The 19,643-nt window shown below is 45.5% G+C and overlaps 1 protein-coding gene across 8 annotated transcripts in view; it reads right to left on the bottom strand.

The window, feature by feature from the left end:
- The window catches only part of TMEM164 (transmembrane protein 164), a 193,897-nt gene that overhangs the window by 12,274 nt on the left and 161,980 nt on the right, over positions 1-19,643 (bottom strand). The window lies entirely within an intron of this gene.

The following is a 19,643-nucleotide window of genomic DNA, read 5'->3' as shown; positions in this document are numbered from 1 at the left end:
AGCAGCAAAGGCCTATCCCCAGAGAAGCCTCCCACGGGCCCTTTCTCTCATTCCATAATCCCATCCAGGAAGTACGTACAGCAAGGAGATGAGGCTGGGCATGGCCGCATTCCCTTCTCCAATCTTCTTCTCACTGCCTTCCACTCATTCACTTCCACATGTTACACTTCCACTCACCACGGACTGAGTGCACACTGGGCATCAGACTCCATGCAAGTCAGGGAGAATAAGGAGGTAAAGACAGTCCCTGCCATGGAGAATGGCCCTGCAGCCTGCACGTGAACAGTGAGAAGGTAAGTGTGTCATGGGGACACCAAGGAAGGGTCCCTGGGAAAGATCAGAGTTGAGGTGAGTTTTGAAGAACAGGAAGGATTTTGAGTAAGAGCTTGAAGGAAGGAAAGGACATTCTGGGCAGTGGGTACAGCCGGAAAAAAGGTTGTAGAGGCTGGAAACAGCATGCTGTTTGCATGTAAACCCAAGCAAGTCTGTCTTCCTGGACCATAAAGTGGGAGGAGACGTGTCAGGAGATGAAGCTGGAGAGACAGGCGAGTGAGGTCAGATCATGAAGAGCCTTGTTTGTCATGTTGGGTAACCTGGCCTTTATCCTATACACACTGAGAAGCCATTAATAGTTGTTGTTTTTCTAAACAGAGGAGTGCAAGGTCAATTCATGTTTGAGCTAGACTGCTGTGGCAGCTGTGTGGACAATGGATCGGAAAAGGACAAGAGTGTAGACCGGTTCAGATTCTGCTGCAGAGATACAGGTGACTTGGCGATTTCTTTGACATGGGGACATCCAGGGTGACTCCCAGGTACGTGTATGACTTCAGGAACGGAGAGGACTTGATTGAGGGGGGAGACATGTTCAGATTGGAACATACTGACCCTGAATGTTGATGGGATATGCAAGCAGACATCTCCGATAGACTATGGATGGCCATGTCTAGTGTCCAGGAGAGGGAAATGGCTGTCCAACAGCGCTTGGAGTATAGATACGATCAATGAGGAAGGGACCACAGAATGAAATGAAAGGACCACGGACACAGTCTGGAAAACAGCAACAGTTGCCAGAAGAAAGAGGATCCATGAGGAAACAGGATTGAAGACAACATTAAAGGTTGTCACTAGCCACATGACTCAATTTACACTTAAATGAATTAAAATTAGAAATGTTCTTCCTCTATCACATTACATTTCATGGGCTCAATAACCACATGTGGGTAGTGGCTACCATATTGGACAGTACAGAGCCAGAGCATTCCCACCGTCATAAAATTAAACTGGGAACATCTCTACAAAGATAGAGTAAAGGAAAGGCAAATAACTTCCACTTAATTTGGTAACATGCTGGTCACTGATAGTCTTTGCTATAGCAATTTCAGGAAATTAGCAATGCAGGAAAAGCCTGATAAAACATGAAAAAAGCCTGACCTGTGGTGGCGCAGTGGGTAAAGCGTCAACCTGGAATGCTGAGGTAGCTGGTTCGAAACCCTGCACTTGCCTGGTCAAGGCATATGTGGGAGTTGATGCTTCCTGCTCCTCCCCCTTCTCTCTCTCTCTCTCTCTCTCTCTCTCTGTGTGTGTGTTTCTCTCTCTCTCTCTGTTTCTCTCTCTCTCTGTTTCTCTCCCTCTCTCTGTCTCCTCTCTCTAAAATGAATAAATAAAATCTAAAAGAAAAAAAATAAAGAAAACTTTTCAAGGCACACAAGGAAGGGAATTCCAGGAAAAGGGACCAGGACATGCAGTCACAGAGAAATCTTTAGCCAAATTACTAACATTCCAATAACTTGTTTAAATGTGTCCTTCAGCCTTGTGCTCTTCCTCCTCCTACCTCTCCCCATGAGGAGCCTGTTTCATCTCTAGCCCTCTAAAATAGTCACTGGTTTTGGTCTTTGGCCCCTGTAGGTACAGTAGGAACGTCTTTCTTTGCACTGTTGTTCCTGACCACTGTTCCTCCCTTCTCCCGACAACTGCACCACCACCACCCTGTACCACCCACTACCTTCCCTTTACACTTGTCTACAGTGTATGGGTCTTGACTCTCAATATTCTTTGAGGATATTAGTACCTGGCTTGGTACCACTCTCTCCAAAATATTCTTGGTACCACTCTCTCCAAAATAGTCCTGTCATATTTCTTGATAATTTCAACATATGCCTAGTTCCAGGATCCTGACTTCTCTGTTCCTTAGGCTCTTCTCCAGTAAATGTACTGTCCTCTATTGCACCTTAACCACTCATTGTCGTGTCAGGCCTGAGACCTTATAATTATGAATATCTGCAGCCTTTCCATAAGTCAAGCATTCCCTCCTTACAGCTAACTTCCTCCAACCTTGATCTGAACTCTTCTTTGACCCCACCGGAATCTGCAAACCCAGTATTGGTTCTATCGTCTGTGCTCTATCCCCCAAAGCTTCCTCTTCCCTCATTAAATTCCATGGTCCATCATTCTAATCTCTGGCATACGTCTTTGACTCAATTGTACCTCTTATTATCATACTCATCTTGAAAAAATAATTCTGGTTAGGTTCCAATTTTCTCCTCCTCCTTGCTTGAACATAAGCAGTTGAATGTGGCTATAGAAAAACCATGCTGACTGTTCTCACTTCAAATCTGTGATCACAAACCTCAAGGGCATCCTTCCTGTTGCCAGGCAATCATACACTTCCCCAGTCTATTCACTCTCTCACACCACAGTTTAATATTTTCTCGTCTCTTCTCAGATGTTCAATACTTTTATCCCAACCTCAATCTCAGATGATGACTTTGCTTCCAACTTCACGGGGGAAAAAAGGAATCAGAGAAAAATAATCCAGGAGTTCTCATAATCGCATCTAACTTCCTAACTGCATCGGAGCCTGATGCGCTCCGCTTTCACCCATTCTCAGGCATGGATTGCCCGGCTTCCTAGCCAAGGCCCGGCCTCCCAACTGTATCCGGATCCTGCCCCCACTTTCCCACTCAGTACCACCCCAGCAACTTTCTTCTTTCTCTTACATCCACAGTTTCTTCTTCTCTACTAGATTATTCACATTAGCATATAAGCTAAATACACTGTAATAGTTTCCATTCTAAAACAAACAAATAAACAATTGCCCCCATTTCCCGCTGCAACCACCCCAGTCCTCTGCTCCCCTCTAATAGCAATGCTTCTTGAGAGTACTTTCAGTAACTATACTGTCCAGTATGGCATCTATGGGTCATGTATGACTATTGAGCCCTTGAGATATGACCAGTTTGAATTGAGGGAAACTGTTAGTATAAAATACACACTGGATTTCAAAAGATGTCAACTATCCTGGCCTGGTAATAATTTGATATTATTCATATTAGAATGATAATATTTTAAATATATTGACTTAAAGAAGATGTAAGGTATATTATTAAAATTTATTTTTACCTGTTTCTTTTTACCTTTATTTTAGTGTAATTATTAGAACATTTGAAATTACCTATGTGGCTCGCATATTTTTATTGGACAGTACATGTCTATACTCACTGTCTAGAATTCCTCTCTTCCAATTCTGTCTTAACCTGGTCTGATCAGGCTTCCACCAAAACAACTCTCATCACGATGACAAATAACTGCCTGACCAGGCAATGGTACAAGGGAAAGAGCGTCGGACTGGGATGTGGAGGACCCAGTTTCGAAACCCCAAGGTTGCCAGCTTGAGTGCGGGCTCATTTGGTTTGCGCAAGGCTTACCAGCTTGAGCCCAAGGTCCCTGGCTTGAGTAAGGGGTCACTTGGTCTGTTGCAGCCCCCGGGTCAAGGCATGTATGAGAAAGCAATCAATGAACAACTAAGGAGACTAAGGAGCCAAAACAAAGAATTAATGCTTCTCATCACTCTCCCTTTTGGTCTGTCTGTCCCCCTGTCCCTCTCTCTGTCTCTGTCACACACACACACACACACACACACACACACACACACACACACACACGATCACAAATAACCTTTTCATTGCTAAATCCAATGGTCAATTCTCAGGCCTCATCTTATGTTCCCTTTTGTTCTTGAAACATTCTTCAGTTGGCTTTGGGAATCCTACTGTCTCTTTAATTCCCCTCCTGACTTCTCAGTCTACTGTACTGGTTTCTCCTCATCCCCTTGACCTCTAAATGATAAAGAGAATCATCAGAGTACAGAACTCGGAGCTTTTCCCTATATACTTTTATTCCCTAGGGATTTCAAACTATTTCATGGCTTTAATATAATCTATGTGCTGATAACTCCAACCATTACAACTCAGCCTGGACCTCTGCCTTGAACTCCAGACTCACATAGCTCACAGCTTACTCAATACTGTACTTGGATATCTAAAGGGCATCTCACTCTTTAATCCAACATCTAATCTTAGCTCCTGTGGTAGACTGTAACAGTACTGGCTCCCAGTGAATCATGCTATCATGGTATCTACACCCTTATGTATTACCCTCCAACAATGATGTGGCCCTGCGGCTCACATGGCTCAGCCAATATAACTTGCTTTGTTCAATGGCACATCATCAAAACAGATGCAACAAGAGGCTTGATAAGTACTTACATATTCCCTCTTGAAATGCTACCCTAAGACACCCCCCCCACCATGAAGGGCCACCCACAGCCCTAAGAACAGAATATCTAGTTCTTATAATGGTCTATAAGGCTCCATATGTGGGGTTTCATGCTTGTTTATTTATTGTTGGGGGTGCAGAGGGAAGTGTTCTTTCGGTTAACTGTTGTGTAACATTCCCAAAACCTAGTGGCTTATATCAATGACTTATTATTTATCATAACTGTGTACGTTGACTGGTTTGTTCTTTACCAAATTTCATATGTTGATATCTTAACCCCAATGTGATAATATTTGGATATGGGGCCTTTAGGAGGTAATTATGGTTGGATGTGGTCATGAGGGTGGGGCTTTCATGAATGGGATTAGCGCCCTTATAAGAAGAGGCCAGAAAAATCCCTTGCCCCTTCCACCATGTAAGGACACAGCAGAAAGATGGCCATCTGTAAACTAGGAAGTAGGCTCTCACCAGACCCTGAAACTGCTAGTGTCTTCATTAGTGAGGAAATAAATTTCTGTTGTTTAAGCCACCTAGTCCATGGTATTTGTTATGGCATGCCAAGCTATATCACTTTCCTAGCCATTGAGTGCAAGCTCAAGTCAGATTTTTCTTCACCTAGGCATTTGACTGAATGAACTGTTTAAGGTACAAGGAAGTGGAGGCTGTCCTGAGTTGGAGTCCATATGGAATGTCCATCTTGTTGACCTTCTAGGCTGAGATGCTAGAGAGCTCACTCAGGCCAGGCTTCACCCTCGAAGTACAAACTATGGGATGACAGTCACACAGCCTATGGCTAAGGCAACTTAAAAACCCAACTTTACCCATGAGGATCAGAGAGTCAGCTCTCTGCCAACTGCACACAAAATGAGGACCCTGAGCTAGCAAAGAATTCATCAGGCGAACCTGGCCTAAAAGAATAACCATTGGAGTTCAGTGACCCAGGTTCTAGCTTCTACTCTTACCAAGTTGCTGTGTGACCATCTATGTGGGTCAAAAACCCTCTAAGCATCAGTGTCCCTCTAACACAGGAATCCCAGGCTCTCCCTCCCTCCCTTTCAGGAGCACTGTATGGATAAAAAAGCTAAAGCATGTAGATACTTTAGAGAACAGTGTTATTTAAACATAGCACACCATTATGCCTCACAGAGTTCTGCGGTTAGCTATCAGCTGGGTCTGGGGTGAGCTTTCCACAAGAGGGGGACCAACTCTTGGATCATTTGAGACAATGAGACTTAACCTTCATTCTATATCACAATCCCCTACGGGGCTGGCTCTCAAACATGAGTTGACACCAGAATTCCCCAGAAGGCTTGTTAAAAAGCAGTTTGCTGGGCCCTGGCCGGTTGGCTCAGTGGTAGAGCGTCAGCCTGGCGTACGGGAGTCCCGGGTAACCTGGCCGGGGCACACAGGAGAAGCGCCCATCTGCTTCTCCACTCTTTCCCTTCTGCTTTCTCTCTATCTCTCTCTTCCCCTCCCGCAGCCAAGGCTCCATTGGAGCAAAGTTGACCTGGGCGCTGAGGATGGCTCTGTAGCCTCTGCCTCAGGCACTAGAATGGCTCTGGTTGCGACAGAGTGATGCCCCAGATGGGCAGAGCATCGCCCCCTGGTGGACATGCCGGGTGGATCCCAGTCGGGTGCATACGGGAGTCTGTCTGCCTGCCTCCCCATTTTCAGCTTCAGAAAAATACAACCCCCCCCAAAAAAATAAAAAAAAACAAAAAGAAACAAAAACAGTTTGCTGGGTCCCACGCCAGAGTCTCTAAATTCAGTAGATTTGGGGCAGGGCCTAGAATCAGGAATCTGAGAATTTGTACCTCTAAGTTTCCTCAGTTGGCTGCTGCTGGGGCTGCTGATGATCCCAGGACCACACTTTGAGTACCTCTGTCCTAGAGAATGTTTAGAAAATGCAGATCCCTGGGCCCTGCCCCAGAGACTTGCATCTAGGATATGAGTGGGCCCTGGAATTTTCATTTTAGTAACAACCACATGCTAGGTCCTCCGACCCCACAGGAGAAACACCGACTCGGGAAGACCTGGAGCTGGAAGAGATACCAAAAGGCTGGGGAACAGCTGCCAGCAGAAGGGCCACAATCTGGCAAGATGTTGGAAGGAATGTCTTTGGGAAGCTGATAAGATTAAGTGGGAAATAATCTTCCGCTCCCACAACGTGTTACTGAGCCTCAGTTCCTTCCTCCTTAGCAGGGAGGTCTTCAGAAACTCACCTCCCCGCCCTTTTGCAAAAGGTTAGGCCTTGGTCAATTTTTCAAATTCCCAGCTCTCCTCCCTCCTCAAGAGCTTTCAGAATCTACCTGAGTCCCTTATCCTTTCCGCAGCCCCTTGCCTGACCAGCATAGTGAGAGTGAAAAGCTAGTTAAAGAGAAAAGGCTTTTCCAGCTTCCTGAGGCTTGCTGTGCAGGAAGGACATTGGGATAATGGGGGGAGGGAGCAGGGAACACGCAGCATGGCATGGAACTAGGGTTAATAGGACCTTGGGGCCAATTTTCAAGCCCTCATTGGCTAAAGTGCTTTGGCTTTAACTGGTCTAGAAGCTAGAACAGGCATGTATCCCCACCCTCACCCTCCAGGAAACAAGCTTAAAGCCCACTCAAGAGACAAGGGGGATCAAACAACAGTGGGGTTCTTATACCACAGTTTCCAGAAATGTCTACAAAGACCATGAGATTTGTCTGTACTTCAAAACAAGCCTAAGGGGCCACCACTCCCAATTCTGAGACAGGAGCGCCCTCTAGTGAAACAGGAAGGGCTTTCCAGGAAGCCTGGAAGCAAGGCTTCTTTACCTTCCTCCCGCCAGACAGGGACCCGTCTGGCAGCGTGGGGACATGAACAAATCCCTTCTCTGAACAATGTTTTAAATGCATAAAATAAAAGGAAAAGGGCTATAAAATAAGCCAATGATATTAACGGTTATTAAAATAGGTAAACAGATTTGAAATACAGTCCTCCAGTGTTTCTTTATTAATGCATTTTATTATAAGATCTAGCCATATGTCTAATTACTAGCATAATTTCAAAGCAGTGGGAAGGCTAGACAGTATTCTGATCTGTCCGCAACCGCTGTAATGTGATAGGAAGCCATCTGTGATTGCGACTGACAACAAAGGCGCAGGTGCGCTTGTTGCCTACATTCATGGGCTACACTTCTGCAGGGAGGTTAGTGACAAGAAAAAACGTGATTTTTTTCTTCATCCAAGTTAATGGCCCCTTAATTCCTTTTTGTGAACTCTAGGTTAAGTGACGCTTACTAAATAAAAGAACAATAAGCAACCAACAAAAAAAAAAACCTCCACAGAGATGAAGAAAAGGGAGTTGAGGTGGGCGGGGTAGCAGGTCTTCTGTCGCCAGCCAGCCCTGCAGGTGCCGAAGCTGTGCAGGCAGTCATCATACACCCAGCACGCAGCTGACTTGCCTCCAAACCTGGTGGCACCATCAACAAATCCTCTATACCTTCCATGTCTGCACAGCACGGCCCTTTTAGCTCCTCACTCTAAGGAGACCTGGCTCTCCCCGGAGGACACGACTTCTCCCTCTGGCTGCTCTGAACAGAGGCTGTTTTTCTCATCCCCCTATTCTCACAGAAACTTTTTTTGGGGGGAAAGGGGAGTTGAAGACTCTATTAGCCCCTCATTATTGCTTTTAGATATTTGCTCTTCTGTTTTCTCCTTTCAAGCCCCAGCTTCTTTTCCTAGTCACTGCTACCCACAGTCCTCCAGGTCATTACCAGGTTCATCCCTGCTCATCCACATTAGGCCTTTTCCTGCCAGCATTCGGTGGGGTGATCTCAACATCCATGCAGGTGCCGCTTCCACCAGCCTCACCTCATGGCTTCTTGAACTTCCTGCCTACAGATCGGCCACCCCTGCTCTACCGCCCCACCTACAACCACTTTCAATCAGCACTGACAATCACCCTGCCTCAGTCAGGTTCATCTGACTGTGGTCAGACACAGCTTCCCGGAGTTTCAGCTCTCATGTTCGCATTCCTCCCGTGCACATGCCGTAGCTCTTTGTGACCTCTGAGCACCTGACGCCCCAGTCTCCCTGCAGGGATTTCCTCCCGGGTCTGCAGCTCTCTCCCAGCCTCACCTCCTTCCACACCAGGCTGGACCCCATGACCAATCACCTGAACTCTCATACTGGCGCCCTCAACCTCCTGCTGGGCAGAGGGTCCTCTTCATGCCTCCTGCCCCACATTCCTACCTCCTCTGTCACTAGTTTTTCCTCAGGGGTGGCCTGCTAAAGGTGAGAACCTACGAAACTGTCCAGACCACATTTGATTACACTAGCAGGCAGAGTCATGGTACATTAGCAAGCAGAGATCACACTAATAATAGCAAATTTATACAAGTGCGAACTAAGTGACAGGCACTATTTTGAGCGTTTACATATATAAATACATTTAATGCTCATTACAACCCTTTGAGGAAGTACTACTATTCTTATATTATAGATGAGGAAATTAAAGCACAGAGAAGTTAAGGAACTTGTCCAAGGTCACACATCTAGTAAGTAACAGAACCGGGAATGAAAACAGGTAGGTCAGCTTCAACATTTGCTGTATTTCCCCATGTATAAGACGCACATTTTTCCGAAAAACTTGGGGTCTAAAACTGGGTGCGTCTTATACAGTGGTTGCAGGGGGTTTTTAACTTGCATTTCCTGCTTTTTCACGCTTGTTTTTGCACTCCTTGTTGTAGATGAATAAAACTTGAGTTCAATAAGTTTATGTAATACATTTATTTTTCAAATTTCGGGCCCCGAAATTAAGGTGCATCTTATGCATTGGAGCGTCTTCTCCATGGAGAAATAGGGTAAATCTCAGAAGACTCTGTCTGGGGCAGGTAGGCCTGTTCACCTGCCTCTCTAACTTCTCACTTCCTTTGACTAGGCGGGAAGTAAGCTCGGGACCATTCTGTGTATCAGTCCACCTTACATTCGCAGGGTGCGTACAGAGCAAGCGGTTCATTTAGGTGTCAGCACAAAGCTGCACACTCTAGCCCTGTGCCTGAGGAGCCCTGCCTGCACTGGATGGAGGTACCGGGTGCCCGCTCAGCAAAGAACAAAGTGGCATTCTGTTTCCCGTTCTGCTCTTGTTCCTGAGTGACCTTCCCTTGGGTGGAAAACCCTAAAGGAGGACAGTGGGGGGCAGCGTTACCAAACTCTGCCACGAACCCTGAACACCCTTTGCGTTCTGGATCTTCCGTGCCATTGGCCATATTTACAACGTGTCAAACTTGGATGGATCCCTCCAGCCAGATGTTCTGCTTCGTCCCTGAGGCTGCTGAGTCCTCCTGGAGAAAACGGGGTGGCTGTACAAACTGGTCTTGTAAAAACACACAAAAATTTGTTTCGGGTGGATCTCTTCAGTGCTAGTCACCAAAGCTCTAGAGCTATGCTGTTCAAGTACTGCTGACACTTGAACAATAGGGGGTTAGAAACATTGATCCCCACTAAGCAGAAAACTCGACTTTAGACTCCCAGTTGCCCCTTGTTATCTGCAGGGGATTGGTTCCAGGACCAGCACAAATACAAAAATTCATGGATGCCCAAGTTCCTTATACAAAATGACATAGAACAATGCATACAGTTGGCCCTCTGCATCCATAAATTCCCAACCGTTGACTTTGTGTTCAGTCTGAAATTGGGTGAATCCATGGATGTAAAATCCACAGATTTAGAGGGCCAATTCTGTATTTATTGAAAATATCCACTGTAAGTGGATTTGTGAAGTTCAAACCTGTGTGATCAAGGATCAACTGTAGTAGCTACTGAAGATAGGTAGCTATTTCAATTTCATTAAACTGAAGTCAAATTAGAAATTCCTCAGTCCTAGTTCCTTCTAGTTGCAATAAGCCATATTTCATCTGCTGGTGGCTACCATGTTGAACAAATCAAACAAAGAATATCTCCATCAAAGCAGAGCTATCCCTGAACAGTACCCAAACAGTCAAGAATGATCTCCTCCCATTTCCTGCAGCACTTGCTCCTTTTGTTACTACTCTTCTCAATCTTCCACAAACTGCTTCCATTTTCTGCAGTTGTCATTACCTCGTAATTTATCCACTCCCTTTTCTCTCTAGTACCTTCAATTTTCCCTCTCACTACTGGCCTTCATCTTAGCACTTTGATATGCCTAGCCTTGCGTAGAGAGGAGAGGGGAGTACTGGAAAAGGAATGACAGTAACAAGAAAAGGGGAAAGTAAGGAGAAAAATCCCTCCCTTGGCTCTGCAACACCCTGAACCACCCCTTCCTTACCAGCCTGGACTTCCTCTTCCTTCCCATCCCCACTTCTCTAACCGACTGACCCTCCTGGAACTCTCTGAAACAATGCGGCACTCTCGAGTACTACTATTTGATGAACACTTCTATCGCCCTAGTTTCCAAAACAACCAATCACTCCCATTCCTCTGACCGTTCCTGCCATCTCCTTACACTCTTCTTCCTTTGTCTGTTATCCACAGGTGGATGCCCCTCAACCTTTTTCTGAGTTCTATTTCTTCCCCATGTACACAGTTACCCTGGACCACCTCATTAACTCCATGTTGGTATCTACCACCTTTAGAGCAATGATACTGCATTTAGCCTCTATCGCACATGCCTCTGAACAGGTCCAGAATATTCCATTGACTGCCTCTTGGACAACTCAACCTGGATAGCCCAGAAGTATCTAAAACCCAAGTAATATTTCCTGGCCCCAAACCATATAATATTATAACCAAGTCATATGATCCCCCCCAAACCATGCTCCTTCCTTCTATGCCTGTGTGGCAAACCTCTTCATAAAGATCACCCACTTTTGCAGTGCTGGTCAGCCTGGTGCCTCCTGCCCACTAGTGGGCGTTCCAGCTTTCATGGTGGGCGTAGCGGAGCAACCAAATGGTGCCGTGATTGGCCCACCAAGAAAGCTGGAACGCCCACTAGAGGGCGGGAGAGACCAGGTTGACCAGCACTGCAAAAGTGGGCGGGTTTTTTATAAAAAGGTTCGCCATCACAGTTCTATGCTCTCTCTCCATTAGCAGCACCCTATCCCCCTCTCCTCCTTGCCACCAGCCACTCAAGCAGAAATCTTGGAACCTCACCGACGTTACCTTCTCCATCATTCCAACTGCATCTTAATTACAATAAACACTACCAACTGATCATTTATTATCAGTTTAAATTAATATTTAAAATTTATCTCAGTCGCATATCCTCATGTCTTCAAAAGGTGAAAATATGAGACTACTTCCACCTAGTGGCAACACACAGATAAACAGTGAGATAAGACCATTTTAACACTCAAAATAAGCGTAATTCAAACTGAAACTGAATTGATATATCATTATTTTTACCCATCACATAGGCTAAATCTTAAAAGTTTGAAATACACTCTTTTGGTGAGGCTGTGTAGAAACAGGCACTCTTACACATTACTAGTGAACATTTAAATTGGTATAATTTTATGGATTGGAGAATATCCATCAAAATAAAAACCACACACACCCTCTGATTCAGCTATTCTACTTGCAGGGCTTTGTGGTACAGATACACTTGCACACAAGCAAAATGGCATTAGTACAAGGTCATTTAGGGCAATGTTACCTATATTAGCAAAATATTTGAAACAACCTAAATGTTTATCAACAGGAGACAGAATAAAGTATGGTATAGTGTTGCAGCTTTGTGTTATGTCTAACAGCAAAAACCCCTGAGCCAATACCAGTGTCAAATTCTGGGTCTTCTGCTTAGTATCTGAGTGTCAGTTTCCTCATTTAAAAGAGAGGTAACAGTAACATTTACCTACAGGGACTGTGGTGGGGATTAAATGAGTAAATCTGAGGAGCTTGCAACAACGTCATCTGCCATGTCATACTGCTATAGAAAGTGCTGCTATTTTTATTACACTGTATTTTATCACCCACACAATGGAACACAAGCTGCTCTGGAAAAGAATGCAAAGCTTCCTACGGACTTATATGGAACAGTGGCTAGGAAATACTGCTAAGCAAAATAGTAACAACAGCAACAAAACAGTTGTGTAGTAGTGCCCTTTTTGGAGATGTTCGTTTTAAGGAAGAGGAAAATGAAATACTTCTCAAATTTACTTATATGTTCAAAACAAACTTTGGAAGGATAGGCGAAAGCAAAAAATATAATGTTTACTTGTGGGGTTGTCAGGGAGGTGTGTGGCTGGGAGAAAGGAAGGTAAGTTTTCACAAAATGACTTTTTGCATCTTAGATTTTGAGGTACAGATGGTCCCTGACTTACAATGGTTGTTGACATGATTTTTCGATTTTACAGTAGTGTGAAAGCAATACACATTCAGTAGAAACCATACTAACAATTTCGAACTGGATCTTTTCCCAGGTTAGCAATATGCGGTAGTATATTCTCTACTGATGCTGGACAGCGGCTCCCAGTCAGCCACATGATCACGAAGTAAACACTGATACTCTACAGCATATTCATTGTTAGATGGTTTTGTCCAACTGGAGGCTAATGTATGTGTTCTCAGCATGTTTAAGGTAGCTAGGGAAAACTGTGATGTTGGTTCGGTGGGTTAGGTATATTAAATGCATTCTCAACTTATTTTCAACTCACTATGGGTTTTTCAGGCCATTACCCCATTGTAAGTTGAGGAGCATAGGTATATTAATGAATTATGTAAGCAAAGAATCAAAAGGAAAAACAAACTGATTTTATGCCATTTCCTAAAACTTTCTCTGGCTTCCCACAGCCTTTAGAATAAAGGCAAGTCCCTGACCATGGCCAGAAAGCCCTCCACACCTGACCGCTGCCTTCCCCTTAGGTCCCTTCCGCCCTCCCCAGCTCTCCTTCCTGCTGCAGTGCTCTTGCACAGGCCATTTATCCGGCTGTACGGGTTCACCTCTCCTGATCCTGCAGCTCCCTTGTAAACTCCTCTACTCATCCTTCAGCTCCCAGTAAAAATGTCACTTCCTCAGGGAACTCTCCCCCAAACCTCCAACCCAGGTCAGCTTGTGCTGTTATAAGCTCTTGTAAGAGCACATTCCTTCCCTTCAGAGTACTTACCTCAGTTATACAGAGTGGGGCAAAAGTAGGTTTATACTTGTTTGTATGGAAAATAATACAATAATGAATAAATAATAATACAAGTATAAACTCTGTTTTCCATAGTCACAACCGTAAACCCACTTTGGCCCCACCCTATACATTTTCATATGTATGACTGATTCACGCCTGCCTCCCCACAATAATGGTCTGGAAAAGACAATATGTACTCTATAAGGGAACAGGTGGTATCTGATTTTCGCTTATCAGGGCACCCCAGAGGCCAGTGCAGAGCCTGGCAGAAATAAGGCACATGATGGTTTGAGCAAAAGCTCACCAGCTTGGACCCAAGGTCGCCGGCTTGAGCAAGGGGTTACTCGGTCTGCTGAAAGCCGATGGTCAAGGCACATATGAGAAAGCAATCAATGAACAACTAAGGTGCCGCAATGCACAACGAAAACCTAATGATTGATGCTTCTCATCTCTCTCCATTCCTGTCTGTCTGTACCTGTCTATACCTCTCTCTGACTCTCTCTCTCTCTGTCTCTGTTAAAAAAAGAGAAATAAAGCACATGAAAATATGTTGCTATGATTTGAATGTTTGTGTCCTCCCAAATTCATATAGTGCAATCCTTACCCCCAAAGATAACAGTATTAGGAGGTGTGGCCTTTGGCAGGTACTTAGGTCCTGGGGGTGGGGCACTCCTGAACGGGATCAGTGCCTTAAAAAGATGTTCCGGAGGGACCCCTCACCTGCCCACCATGGGAGAACGCACAAGGTGCTGCCTATGAGCCAGGAAGAGGGCCTTCACCAGAAGGTGATGATGCTAGCATCTTGATTTGGACTTCCAAAATCCCATAACTATGACAAATAAACTTAGGTGTTTTTATAAGCTACCCAATCAGTGGTTATGTTGTCATTTCAGCCTGAATAGACTAAGACATATAGATGAATGAATTAATCAGATATAGGGGTAGGGCTGATTCCCAAGTTTTACTGGGGTAACTGGGTGGTATCATCTCTCAAAAAAAAATAACACTGGAAGAGAAGCAAAGCCAATGGGGCAGATAAGGAAGGAGCGCAGCCTGGACAGATGAGGAGTGAGTCCGAGGTGTGCTCGGTGCAGCACCGCATCCAGGTGCAGATGCTGAGTAAGAACACGAAACTGAATCTCCTGAGTCTGGGCTGCAAAGAGCGATGCGGTGCCATCATGAACACACTGCTGGTTAAACCGGGGGAGCTCATGAGACCATGCCAGGAGCAGCACACAAAAAGTAAGCCCATGGCCTGACCAGGTGGTGGCACAGTGGATAGAGCATTGGACTGAGATGCAGAAGACCCAGGTTCGAGACCCCGAGGTCGCCAGCTTAAGCGTGGGCTCATCTGGTTTAAGCAAAAGCCCACCAGCTTGAACCCTAGGTTGCTGGCTCCAGCAGGGGGTTACTCGGTCTGCTGAAGGCCCACGGTCAGGGCACGTATGGGAGAGCAATCAATGAACAACTAGGTGTTACAACACGCAACGAAAAACTAATGATTGATGCTTCTCATCTCTCTCCATTCCTGTCTGTCTGTCCCTGTCTATCCCTCTCTCTGATTCACTCTGTCTCTGTAAAAAATAAAAATAAATAAAATTAAAAAAAAAAGGCCCTGGCCGGTTGGCTCAGTGGTAGAGCGTCGGCCTGGCGTGGAGGGGACCTGGGTTCGATTCCCGGCCAGGGCACACAGGAGAAGCGCCCATTTGCTTCTCCACCCCCCCTCCTTCCTCTCTGTCTCTCTCTTCCCCTCCCGCAGCCGGGGCTCCATTGGAGCGGGATGGCCTGGGCGCTGGGGATGGCTCCTTGGCCTCTGCCCCAGGCGCTAGAGTGGCTCTGGTCGTGGCAGGGCGACACCCCGGAGGGGCAGAGCATCGCCCCCTGATGGGCAGAGCATCGCCCCTGGTGGGCGTGCCGGGTGGATCCCTGTGGGGCGCATGCGGGAATCTGTCTGGCTGTCTCTCCCCGTTTCTAGCTTCAGAAAAATACAAAAAAAAAAAAAAAAAAAAAAAAAAAAAAAAAGAAAGTAAGCCCATGACAGAACTCCGGGGAAATCAACATCTCAGAGGATGAGGGAGAAAGAACTAAAGGAGACAGGAAGACATGGTCAGTGAGGTAGGCAAGCCAAGAGAGGAGGAGGTTTGGGGAGCCCTGAGAGCAGCACCTTAGCCATGGAACCACTTATATTATTATGTTCATATGTCCTCAATCTATTGACTTTTTCCTGAGCTATATTTGTTTATAAGAGAAACTTTATATTACCTATGAAATCCTGGATTCATTGCATCAGATATTTATTTTAATATACATTAAAGACATAACTATTTTCTTAATGTTTTTTTCTATACCACCGAAAATCACCTCACAAGGTGTTGAGAGCACAATTATAACAGGAACCTTGACATTTTGGTGGCCCAACTCTGAACGACTTGAGAACTTTTCGCTAGTAGGCCAAGACTGGGCACTGGGTTTAGACACTAGTCTCAGTGCAAGGGGCAAGGGAGTGAGATACTTTCAGGAGCTGGTGAAAGGAAAGTTCCAGTCATTAGTCATAGTGGTGTAAGCCGATTGGGAAAAGGAGGAGGCTAAAAGGATTAGAGATTTGGGTCAAAGAATGGGACATAGAGGCTTATGATCTCAGACAGAGGAGTTTTAGGGGAAGGGAGAAGGCAAGGTCCAGATGGCTGAAGAGAAGCAGATGTAGAAGTCCCTGAAATAAGAAACCCAAACCTTGAAGAGCTGGGGTGGAATGAGCAGTCCTCACTGACGGTCTCTCAGGATGCTGGCTAGCATTGTAATGGAAAAATGTGCCTGACCAGGCAGTGGTGCAGTGGATAGAGCGTTGGACTAGGATGTGGAGGATGCAGGTTCGAGACCCCAAGGTCGCCAGCTTCAGCATGGGCTCACCTGGTTTGAGCAAGGCTCACTAGCTTGAGCCCAAGGTTGCTGGCTCAAGCAAGGGGTCACTCGGTCTGCTGTAGCCCCCTGGTCAAGGCACATATGAGAAAGCAATCAATGAACAACTAAGGAGCCGCAATGAAGAATTGATGCTTCTCGCCTGACCTGTGGTGGTGCAGTGGATAAAGCGTCAACCTGGAAACGCTGAGGTCACCGGTTCAAAACCCTGGGCTTGCCTGGTCAAGGCACATATGGGAGTTGATGCTTCCAGCTCCTCCCCCTTCTCTCTCTCTATCTCTTTCTCCTCTCTCTCCCTCTCTGTCTCTCTCCTCTCTAAAAATGAATAAATAAAAATAAATAAATAAATAAATAAATAAAACTAAAAAAAAAAAAGAATTGATGCTTCTCATCTCTATCCCTTCCTGTCTGTCCCTATCTGTCCCTCTCTCTGACTCTCTTTGTCTCTGCCACACACACAAAAAAATGTGGCAGCCCATGGGCCAAAGACATCTAGGAATGTGGGGCAAGTGACAAGTGATGAAAAAGGTCAAGAGCATGATAAAGGAGAAGCATTCTCACAGAAGGTAGCGGTGAAACCATGGTCTAGAAGAGACAGTGGAGAGCTGGGCAGCATATGGGGCTGAGAAGAAAAAGCAGTCTCCATTAGAGAGAGATGCAGGCAAGAGATAGGACTTTGTATTCTGTGGAGAGCTGGTGGGGGAGGCTGGGAAGTTACACAAAAATATAGTACCAGAGGTTCTAGGGCTAGGAGGAGAAGAAACAGAAAGCAGCAGCCAGGTGGGTGGAAGAAAAGAGCAGTGTGGACAGATATGGTGGTGCAGAAGGACTGAAGGAACAAGGGATGAATGGAGTTCCCGCTAAGCACCACCCAGCCCCCTCAAAACCACAGGAAGAAGCAGAAGTGTGTCTCTTAGGAAAACAGAGCTCCTGGGAACAAGAGGTACCTCTAGGAAAGCTATCTTGCCTTGAGTAAAAACCCAAGCCAGTTATTTGTGGAGAATTACAAGAGATTTCTAGGAAAGAGAAGCCCCAAACTCTAAGCTTTTTTGGTTTATAGGGAATGATCTCCCCATTTCTCACTCCAGATCCACTTCCCCACTGCAAAGCCTAGGACCAAGGCTCTGACTGAAGGTGGAACCAGACTAAGGAAATCCACATTATTCTCTAAATGCTCATAAATTCCACCAAGTGAACAGTAGAGGGCAGCAAAGAGCCATAAAGGAAGGCGAGACCACACAAGAGCCCAGAAATGGTGGAGAAAGTGAACTAGGCTTGGGAAATCATATCGTACTCCCATAGTACCCTCTGTCACACTTATCCTGTCACTCTACAATTGTCCATCTTCTTCCACTGATGAGGAGGGGAGACTCCCAGCCTGAAGTGGTTAGGAGATAGGTATCTCTCTTGTAGGACAACATGGTGTGTTGGAAAGAGTAACTGGTTTGGGAGGGAATCTAGGCCGACTTTCAATCTGGGATGTGGGCCAGGTGCCTAAAATTTCTGAGCCTTGATTTTCTACTCCATGGAAGGAAGACTTTTTTTAACCAGGTTAGTTGTGATGAGAAAAATAGATAAAACATGCGTAGCACAGTATCTCACTGTATGGCCAGTAGTCGCGGCCACTGTCGTGGCCATGCAAGTACAGGTTTCCATTGAATTCAGACAAATGGTGATGAAACTGCGGAGCCAAAACCTGGTGGGTCATTCCTTTAGTCTAGCCTTGCAGCCGGCAGGCGAATAGACACAGACTGGGCTCCAAAACCCACCATTCAGCGCTCACAAAGCTACCGACACATCTGGGTTTTCTTAGAATCAAAGGCCCCCCCACCAGTCTAAGTCAGCTCTGGTTCCTCATCTGCCAACATGGCTGCTTACTCTGCACAACTGGCTTCTCTCTCCTTGCCTTCCATCTTGGCTTCTTCTTTTCTCAGCACACTTCCTTCTCTCTGCCCTCACTGTGCAAAAACATGGCTTCCTTATCCTCCTTTCTCCTTCTTAAAACCTTTTGGTGTGAAAACCTCTCCTCTAGCACACATTAGCATAACAATGGCCCTTCCCAAGCAGGAAGGTAATTAGCAGTTTCACAGATCACATTATCTGGGCAGCCATTTTTAACAATGAAAAATGAGGAAACTTAAAAAAAAAATCTTATTTTACAAACTCATTTGCCCAACACTCACACACAGTAAACAATAAAAAGTAAGCATTGATATTTACTGTGGCCATTATTACTATTACTATTATAACTATAGCATCTTCGCAGAGTCAGGTCCCAAAGGGGAGGGGGGAAAATCAGCAACACTAGGAAACAAATTAGAATTAAGACTTGGAATTCCTACTTCTTCAGCTCAGTTTCTCTAAACTATGCAGCAATAGACCTAATAGAAAGCCACAGTGGAATCAGCCATTTCTAAAAGGTGCTGCTTCCCACGTTTGTTTGTTTCTTTGTTTGGAGAGAGGGGTGGGGGCGGGGAATGGTTCCTTGGTATTTTCCATTTCAGACCAGCCTAGCTCAGCTACCTGACAGATTTTCATAGGCGCCTCAGAGCACAAACAGGTTTAATTAATAGCCATGTGCATTTGGCCAGAACTTGCGCTGCAACGCTCAGAAACCAGCAACAATGAGCAGGAGGCGTCTGGAGCCCTGAGACAGCTGCCTGCCTGGTCCCCTTCAGAATGAGACTCTCTCCAAGACTGAAGTATTAATAGGAAGCTATTTCCTGGGCCACAGGGGACAAACAAGATAAATGACACAGGTGTCCTGGCTATTGGGACTTCAGACTTCCTTTAAAGATCAGAGGGGAAAATAGTGCATTGAAAGGAAATTAAAAGTTAAGATCCCTTTGACAGTGTGAGACCCCAAGTGGCTGCACAGGATAAAAAGAGTCTCAAACAATATGTAGATAAGTCCTAAGAATCCTAATTGATAGAAACCAGGGGCAGGGGGCAAAGCTCTGGACTGGTAGTAGCCATCACAACAGCGGTAATGCCCTTCCTCCAGCAGGTCCCTGGACTGATGGTCCTTGCAGCTATCACATACTAGAAGTTCTTAAGATTGGTCAGGATTCCTGAGTTAGAGGAAGCACACTTTTAAACCATCTTCCAGGGA

The sequence above is a fragment of the Saccopteryx leptura genome, chromosome X, assembly GCF_036850995.1.
Source record: "Saccopteryx leptura isolate mSacLep1 chromosome X, mSacLep1_pri_phased_curated, whole genome shotgun sequence".
Classification (NCBI taxonomy): domain Eukaryota; kingdom Metazoa; phylum Chordata; class Mammalia; order Chiroptera; family Emballonuridae; genus Saccopteryx; species Saccopteryx leptura.
Note: the sequence above shows the minus strand (reverse complement) of the source record. Positions and strands in the feature narration are given on the sequence as shown.